Here is a 10,062-nt window from a genome sequence, read left to right as displayed (position 1 = left end):
CTTCAATTTTTGTAGGTTCTGTCCTACCTATACAGTTGCAAGAAAAAGTATGTGAACCCTTTGGAATGATATGGATTTCTGCACAAATTGGTCATAAAATGTGATCTGATCTTCATCTAAGTCACAACAATACTGTAGACAATCACAGTCTGCTTAAACTAATAACACACAAATAATTAAATGTTACCATGTTTTTATTGAACACACCATGTAAACATTCACAGTGCAGGTGGAAAAAGTATGTGAACCCTTGGATTTAATAACTGGTTGAACCTCCTTTGGCAGCAATAACTTCAACCAAATATTTCCTGTAGTTGCAGATCAGACATGCACAATGGTCAGGAGTAATTCTTGACCATTCCTCTTTACAGAACTGTTTCAGTTCAGCAATATTCTTGGGATGTCTGGTGTGAATTGCTTTCTTGAGGTCACGCCACAGCATCTCAATCGGGTTGAGGTCAGGACTCTGACTGGGCCACTCCAGAAGGCGTATTTTATTCTGTTTAAGCCATTCTGTTGTTGATTTACTTCTATGCTTTGGGTCATTGTCCTGTTGCAACACCCATCTTCTGTTGAGCTTCAGCTGGTGGACAGATGGTCTTAAGTTCTCCTACAAAATGTCTTGATAAACTTGGGAATTCATTTTTCCTTCGATGATAGCAATCTGTCCAGGCCCTGATGCAGCACAGCAGCCCCAAACCATGATGCCCCCACCACCATACTTCACAGTTGGGATACGTTTTTGATGATGGTGTGCTGTGCCTCTTTTTCTCCACACATAGTGTTGTGTGTTTCTTCCAAACAACTCAACTTTGGTTTCATCTGTCCACAGAATATTTTGCCAGTACTGCTGTGGTACATCCAGGTGCTCTTGTGCAAACTGTAAACGTGCAGCAATGTTTTTTTTGGACAGCAGTCGCTTCCTCTGTGGTATCTTCCCACGAAATCCATTCTTGTTTAGTGTTTTACGTATCGTAGATTCGCTAACAGGGATGTTAGCATATGCCAGAGACTTTTGTAAGTCTTTAGCTGACACTCTAGGATTTTTCTTCAGCTCATTGAGCAGTCTGCGCTGTGTTCTTGCAGTCATCTTTACAGGATGGCCACTCCTAGCGAGAGTTGCAGCAGTGCTGAACTTTCTCCATTTATAGACAATTTGTCTTACTGTGGACTGATGAACAGCAAGGCTTTTGGAGATACTTTTATAACCCTTTCCAGCTTTATGTAAGTCAACAATTCTTAATCATAGGTCTCCTAAGAGCTCTTTTGTGCGAGGCATCATTCACATCAGGCAATGCTTCTTGTGAAAAGCAAACCCAGAACTGGTGTGTGTTTTTATAGGGCAGGGCAGCTGTAACAAATACCTCCAATCTCATCTCATTGATTGGACTCCAGTTGGCTGACACCTTACTCCAATTAACTCTTGAAGATGTCATTAGTCTAGAGGTTCACATACCTTTTCCCACCTGCACTGTGAATGTTTACATGGTGTGTTCAATAAAAACATGGTAACATTTAATTCTTTGTGTGTTATTAGTTTAAGCACACTGTGATTGTCTATTGTTGTGACTTAGATGCAGATCAGATCACATTTTCGGACCAATTTGTGCAGAAATCTATATCATTCCAAAGGGTTCACATACTTTTTCTTGCAACTGTAGCTGTCTGCAGTTTTGCATTGATATAACTGCTGGCAGACTCCCTAATTTAACAGCTTCCCTAGGATCAAAAAGGGTGAGTGGTGGTGGTGGGGTGCATGCATAGTCACACATAATTGTCATAAAATTATTTTTGTTTTACCTATAACCAATCTAGGATGGCAGAAGGAATCAGGCAAACACAGTTCTAACTTAACCCCTTAAGGACATAGGACGTACCGGTACGCCCTATTTCCCGAGTCCTTAACCCCTTAAGGACCGGGCTCATTTTCACCTTAAGGACCAGGCCATTTTTTGCAAATCTGACCAGTGTCACTTTAAGTGCTGATAACTTTAAAACGCTTTGACTTATCCAGGCCATTCTGAGATTGTTTTTTCGTCACATATTGTACTTCATGACACTGGTAAAATAAAGTCAAAAAAATAAATTTTTTTGCATAATAAAATACCTAATTTACCAAAAATTTTGAAAAATTAGCAAATTTCAAAGTTTCAGTTTCTCTACTTCTGTAATACATAGTAATACCCCCAAAAATTGTGATGACTTAACATTCCCCATATGTCTACTTCATGTTTGAATTATTTTGGGAATGATATTTTATTTTTTGGGGATGTTACAAGGCTTAGAAGTTTAGAAGCAAATCTTGAAATTTTTCAGAAATTTACAAAAACCCAATTTTTAGGGACCACTACAGCTCTGAAGTCACTTTGCGAGGCTTACATAATAGAAACCGCCCAAAAATGACCCCATTCTATAAACTACACCCCTCAAGGTATTCAAAACTGATTTTACAAACTCCGTTAACCCTTTAGGTGTTGCACAAGAGTTATTGGCAAATTGGGATGAAATTTGAGAATTTCATTTTTTTGCCTAATTTTCCATTTTAACCCATTTTTTCCACTAACAAAGCAAGGGTTAACAGCCAAACAAGACTGTATCTTTATTGCCCTGACTCTGCTGTTTACAGAAACACCCAATATGTGTCCGTAAACTACTGTACGGCCACACAGCGGGGCGTAGAGTGAAAGGTGCGCCGTATGGTTTTTGGAAGCCAGATTTTGCTGGACAGTTTTTTTGACACCATGTCCCATTTGAAGCCCCCTGATGCACCCCTAGAGTAGAAACTCCATAAAGTGACCCCATCTAAGAAACTATACCCCTCAAGGTATTCAAAACTGATTTTACAAACTTCGTTAACCCTTTAGGTGTTGCACAAGAGTTATTGGCAAATTGGGATGAAATTTGAGAATTTCATTTTTTTGCCTAATTTTCCATTTTAACCCATTTTTTCCACTAACAAAGCAAGGGTTAACAGCCAAACAAGACTGTATCTTTATTGCCCTGACTCTGCTGTTTACAGAAACACCCCAAATGTGGCCGTAAACTACTGTACGGCCACACAGCGGGGCGTAGAGTGAAAGGTGCGCCGTATGGTTTTTGGAAGCCAGATTTTGCTGGACAGTTTTTTTGACACCATGTCCCATTTGAAGCCCCCCTGATGCACCCCTAGAGTAGAAACTCCAAAAAAGTGACCCCATCTAAGAAACTACACCCCTCAAGGTATTCAAAACTGATTTTACAAACTTTGTCAACCCTTTAGGTGTTGCACAAGATTTAATGGAAAATAGAGATACAATTTCAAAATTTCACTTTTTTGGCAGATTTTCCATTTTAATATTTTTTTTCCAGTTACAAAGCAAGGGTTAACAGCCAAACAAAACTCATTATTTATGGCCCTGATTCTGTAGTTTACAGAAACACCCCATATGTGGTCGTAAATTGCTGTACGGGCACACAGTAGGGCGCAGAAGGAAAGGAATGCCATACGGCTTTTGGAAGGCAGATTTTGCTGGACAGTTTTTTTGACACCATGTCCCATTTGAAGCCCCCCTGATGCACCCCTAGAGTAGAAACTCCAAAAAAGTGACCCCATCTAAGAAACTACACCCCTCAAGGTATTCAAAACTGATTTTACAAACTTTGTCAACCCTTTAGGTGTTGCACAAGAGTTATTGGCAAATTGGGATGAAATTTGAGAATTTCATTTTTTTGCCTAATTTTCCATTTTAACCCATTTTTTCCACTAACAAAGCAAGGGTTAACAGCCAAACAAGACTGTATCTTTATTGCCCTGACTCTGCTGTTTACAGAAACACCCCAAATGTGGCCGTAAACTACTGTACGGCCACACAGCGGGGCGTAGAGTGAAAGGTGCGCCGTATGGTTTTTGGAAGCCAGATTTTGCTGGACAGTTTTTTTGACACCATGTCCCATTTGAAGCCCCCCTGATGCACCCCTAGAGTAGAAACTCCAAAAAAGTGACCCCATCTAAGAAACTACACCCCTCAAGGTATTCAAAACTGATTTTACAAACTTTGTCAACCCTTTAGGTGTTGCACAAGATTTAATGGAAAATAGAGATACAATTTCAAAATTTCACTTTTTTGGCAGATTTTCCATTTTAATATTTTTTTTCCAGTTACAAAGCAAGGGTTAACAGCCAAACAAAACTCATTATTTATGGCCCTGATTCTGTAGTTTACAGAAACACCCCATATGTGGTCGTAAATTGCTGTACGGGCACACAGTAGGGCGCAGAAGGAAAGGAATGCCATACGGCTTTTGGAAGGCAGATTTTGCTGGACAGTTTTTTTTACACCATGTCCCATTTGAAGCCCCCCTGATGCACCCCTAGAGTAGAAACTCCAAAAAAGTGACCCCATCTAAGAAACTACACCCCTCAAGGTATTCAAAACTGATTTTACAAACTTTGTCAACCCTTTAGGTGTTGCACAAGATTTAATGGAAAATAGAGATACAATTTCAAAATTTCACTTTTTTGGCAGATTTTCCATTTTAATATTTTTTTTCCAGTTACAAAGCAAGGGTTAACAGCCAAACAAAACTCATTATTTATGGCCCTGATTCTGTAGTTTACAGAAACACCCCATATGTGGTCGTAAACTGCTGTACGGGCACACGGCAGGGCACAGAAGGAAAGGAATGCCATACGGCTTTTGGAAGGCAGATTTTGCTGGACAGTTTTTTTTACACCATGTCCCATTTGAAGCCCCCCTGATGCACCCCTAGAGTAGAAACTCCAAAAAAGTGACCCCATCTAAGAAACTACACCCCTCAAGGTATTCAAAACTGATTTTACAAACTTTGTCAACCCTTTAGGTGTTGCACAAGATTTAATGGAAAATAGAGATACAATTTCAAAATTTCACTTTTTTGGCAGATTTTCCATTTTAATATTTTTTTTCCAGTTACAAAGCAAGGGTTAACAGCCAAACAAAACTCATTATTTATGGCCCTGATTCTGTAGTTTACAGAAACACCCCATATGTGGTCGTAAACTGCTGTACGGGCACACGGCAGGGCACAGAAGGAAAGGAATGCCATACGGTTTTTGGAAGGCAGATTTTGCTGGACAGTTTTTTTGACACCATGTCCCATTTGAAGCCCCCCTGATGCACCCCTAGAGTAGAAACTCCAAAAAAGTGACCCCATTTTAGAAAGTACGGAATAGGGTGGCAGTATTGTTGGTACTAGTTTAGGGTACATATGATTTTTGGTTGCTCTATATTACACTTTTTGTGCGGCAAGGTAACAAGAAATAGCTTTTTTGGCACGTTTTTTTTTTTGTTATTTACAACATTCATCTGACAGGTTAGATCATGTGGTAATTTTATAGAGCAGGTTGTCACGGACGCGGCGATACCTAATATGTATACAATTTTTTTTATTTATGTAAGTTTTATACAATAACTTCATTTTTAAAACCAAAAAATTGTTTAGTGTCTCCATAGTCTAAGAGCCATAGTTTTTACAGTTTTTGGGCGATTATCTTGAGTAGGGTCTAATTTTTTGCGGGATGAGATGACGGTTTGATTGGCACTATTTTGGGGTGCATATGACTTTTTGATCGCTTGCTATTACACTTTTTGTGACGTAAGATGGCAAAAAATTGCTTTTTTTACACTTTTTTTTTCTTTTTTTTTACGGTGCTCATCTGAGGGGTTAGGTCATGTGATAATTTTATAGAGCCGGTCGATACGGACGCGGCGATACCTAATATGTATACTTTATTTTTATTTATAAAAGTTTTACACAATTATTTTATTTTTGAAACAAAAAAAATCATGTTTTAGTGTTTCCATAGTCTAAGAGCCATAGTTTTTTCAGTTTTTGGGCGATTATCTTGAGTAGGGTCTCATTTTTTGCGGGATGAGATGACGGTTTTATTGGTACTATTTTGGCGTACATGCGACTTTTTTGATCACTTTTATTACCTTCTTTGGGAAGTAAGGTGGGCAAAATTTCAATTTTCTCATAGTTTTTATTTTTTTATTTTTATGGCGTTCACCGTGCGGGGAAAGTAACATGACCGTTTTATAGATCAGGTCGTTACGGACGCGGCGATACCTAATATGTGTAGTGTATTTTTTTATTTTTATTTTTATTCAGTGATAAATGTTTTTTTATTTTATCTTAACTTTTTTCACTTTTTTAAAAAAAAATTGGACCCAGACCCACTTGGTTCTTGAAGATCCAGTGGGTCTGATGTCTGTAAAATACAGTACAGAAACTATATAGGTTTCTGCACTGTATTTTACTTACACTGAACAGATCTATGCTTTCAGCACAGATCTGTTCAGCACCATGGACAGCAGGACGCCTGAGCAGGCGTCCTGTTGCCATGGGAACCTTCCCCGTCTGTCACAACTTCGCAGACGGGGAAGGGTGAGGACGGGGCTTCGGGGGGCTCTCTGGGGGCTCTCTCCCTCTCCCATCGGGGGGCTGCAAAGGTACAGCAGCCCCCCGATCGGAGAGGGAGGGAGCTCCTTGCGCTGTTAACCTTTTCCATACAGCGGTCCGTACGGACCGCTGCATGGAAAGGGTTAAACGGCTGACATCGCATCACCGATGTCAGCCGTTTATACCAGGGTGCCAGCAATGTGCTGGCACCCTGGTATAACCCACTAGACGCCAACGATTATGCAATGGGAGGCGGGCGGGGGATCGCGATCCCGCCTGCCGCACCGCCCGCCTCCCGCAACGCCCCCACTGCCTGCGACACCCCCCCTGCACCACCCGCCGCCATCAAATCATGCAGGGGTGCAGGGGGGGGTGCGCAATATTGATTTTAGGCACTCTGAAGTTTCTGATCCCCGCGGTCAGGGACCGCGGGGATCAGAAACTGCAAAAAGCGCAGCAAACCGCAGGTCTGAATTGACCTGCGGTTTGCTGCGATCGCCGACACGAGGGGGTCAAATGACCCCCCCCTGCATTGTTACGGGATGCCGGCTGAATGATTTCAGCCGGCGTCCCGTTCCGATTAACCCCCGCGGCGCCGGAATGCAGATTTTAAGTCAGGACGTACCGGTACGTCCTCGGTCCTTAAGGACTCGGGAAATAGGGCGTACCGGTACGTCCTCGGTCCTTAAGGGGTTAAGGACCGAGGACGGACCGGTACTTCCTGACTTAAAAATGTAATTCCGGCGCCGCGGGGGTTAATCGGAACGGGATTTCGGCTGAAATCATTCAGCCGGCATCCCGTAACAACGCAGGGGGGGGTCATTAGACCCCCCCGTATCGGCGATCGCAGAAAACTGCAGGTCAATTCAGACCTGCGGTTTTCTGCGTTTCCGGTCCATTCGGGTGTCCTGTGACCCGATGAACCGGAAAAAGACTGCGATCGGTGGCGTAATTTTACACCACCAATCGCAGTCCGAGGATTTGAGGAGGCGGTGCTGGCCCTGGTGCTGAACACTGCTGTCCAGGGTGCTGATTGGTGCAGGGGAGAGAGGCGCGAGATTCAAACTTCCTGCGCTCCTCTCTCCCCTCCTCTTCCTGTCCAGCACCCTGACCGTGCAGCATCGTCCAGCACCAGCTCCTGTGTCCCCCTAATCGGCATCCATCACCCTCCTGCACCCATCGCCACCCAGGTAGGTTAGGGTCAGTGAGGGAGAGGCACCGTTAGGCAGGGAAAGAAGGGAAAAGTAAGTTAGTAAAAAAAAAAAAAAAAAGTACTTTTATTCCAAACTTCCATCTATCCATCTAACCCTAACCTCGACCCCCCCTGCCACTTGCCCCCCCCCCACCAGCCCCCCCACCCCCCACCAGCCCCCCCTCACCACCACTTTTTTTTTTCTGGTGCGCTGACTGGCCGGCACTTTTTAGCGTCCGTCCACTGTTAGCGCATCGCCCGCCCCACCGCTGATCAGCGTTGTACCGCTGATTGGCAAGTTTTAACTTTTTTTTTTCCTATCACTTGCCCTTTTTTTCTTGCCTTTTTTAGTACGCGAACACCCGTTGCCCCCACACACACGCACATATAATAAAGTTTGCGACACACGCACACCTACACGCACACACACCCATGGCCCGCCGGGTGTTCTCGGCCGAGGAGGCATACGCCCAGATTGCCTCCGACTCCGATGGTGGCTCATCGGATGACGATGAGCCACCAAGGCGGCGGAGACGCCGCCAGGCGGAGCCAGGGGCCGCGCATGCTAGGGATCCTGTGGCCCACCCTAGTACGAGCCGCCCTGGGGTTCGTACTGGTTTCCCGGCCCACCAAATAAGTCCACCGGAGCCCCCTGCCGATGAACTTAGCTGGTGTCCCCCAGTGGACTTTGAGCCTGAGATTCCGGATTTCGCTGGCAATCCTGGAATCCAGATTCCCACAGTGGGGTTTACTGAAATAGACTTTTTTAGTTTTTTTTTCAGTAACCCACTGGTGAATTTGATGGTGGAGCAGACGAATCTGTACGCCCAACAGTTCGTCGCTCAAAACCCAGGCTCAGTTTTGGCTAGACCCGGTGGCTGGACGCCGGTCAGTGCAGCCGAAATGAGGACATTTTGGGGCCTCGTGCTGCATATGGGTCTAGTCCAAAAACCCAGTGTCAGGCAATACTGGAGTGGGGACGTCCTGTACCAGACCCCACTGTACAGTATGGTCATGACACGTCACCGGTTTGAGGCCATCCGGAAATGTCTGCATTATTCCGATAATGCAGCATGTCCACCCCGAGGTGATCCTGCCTATGACCAGCTGTATAAGATACGGCCGGTCATCGATCACTTTGGGGCCACATTTCAGCAGGCCTACGTACCTGGAAGGGAGGTCGCGGTTGATGAGTCTCTCGTTGCGTTCAAGGGGAGACTCAGTTTCCGCCAATATATTCCCACAAAGCGGGCGAGGTATGGCGTGAAGCTATACAAAATTTGTGAGAGTACCTCAGGGTACACTTACAAATTTCGTGTGTACGAGGGGCGAGATTCCTGTATTCAACCCCCAGAATGTCCCCCCACTCTGGGTGTTAGCGGGAAACTCGTGTGGGACCTTATGTACCCACTGCTGGATAGTGGTTACCACTTGTACGTGGATAACTTTTATACCAGCATTCCCTTGTTCAGGTCCCTTGCCGCCAGATCCACGTTCGCTTGTGGGACCGTGCGGAAAAATCAACGCGGCCTCCCTGCCTACCCCCTCCAGGTACCTATCCCCAGGGGTGAGACCCGTGCACTTACCAGTGGAAACCTGTTGCTGGTCAGGTATAAGGACAAGAGGGATGTCCTTATGCTGTCCACAATCCACGGTAACAGCACCACCCTAGTCCCTGTGCGAGGTACCGCGGCAACAGTCCTCAAGCCCGATTGTATCGTCGACTACAATCGGTATATGGGAGGAGTTGATCTCTCTGATCAAGTCCTCACGCCATATAACGCCATGCGCAAAACCCGGGCATGGTACAAAAAAGTTGCGGTCTACTTGGTGCAGGTTGCCATGTACAACTCTTTTGTACTATCCCGAAGCACTGGCAGCACAGGGACATTCCTCCAATTCTATGAGGCAGTCCTCAAGGACCTGATCTTTTCGGACCGGGAAAGAGCAGGCCGGAGTACCTCGGGAACTGGAGGCGCCCGGATCGTCCCTGGCCAACACTTTCCAGGTGTGGTCCCCCATACTGGAAAGAAGGGACGAACCCAAAAAAAGTGCAGAGTGTGTCACAAGAGGGGGATACGGAAGGACACCACTACTCAATGTGACACGTGCCCCAATCATCCGGGCCTCTGCATTATCGATTGCTTCAGGGAGTATCACACTTCCATGGAGTACTAAATTTTTATAATCCCCAACAGTTCACTAGAGAACATAAAACACTATGGCTCTCAGACTTTGGAGACACGAAAACAATTTTTCTTTCCCCAAAAAATATTAGTTTTAGTGCAGGCATCCTCAAACTGCGGCCCTCCAGATGTTGTAAAACTATAACTCCCAGCATGCCCAGACAACCTACAGCTATCATCAGGGCATGGTGGGAATTGTAGTTTTACAACATCTGGAGGGCCGCAGTTTTAGGATGCCTGCTTAGTGTCTCTAAAGTCTGAGAG

This window comes from Bufo gargarizans, chromosome 3 (assembly GCF_014858855.1).
Source record: "Bufo gargarizans isolate SCDJY-AF-19 chromosome 3, ASM1485885v1, whole genome shotgun sequence".
Classification (NCBI taxonomy): domain Eukaryota; kingdom Metazoa; phylum Chordata; class Amphibia; order Anura; family Bufonidae; genus Bufo; species Bufo gargarizans.
Note: the sequence above shows the minus strand (reverse complement) of the source record.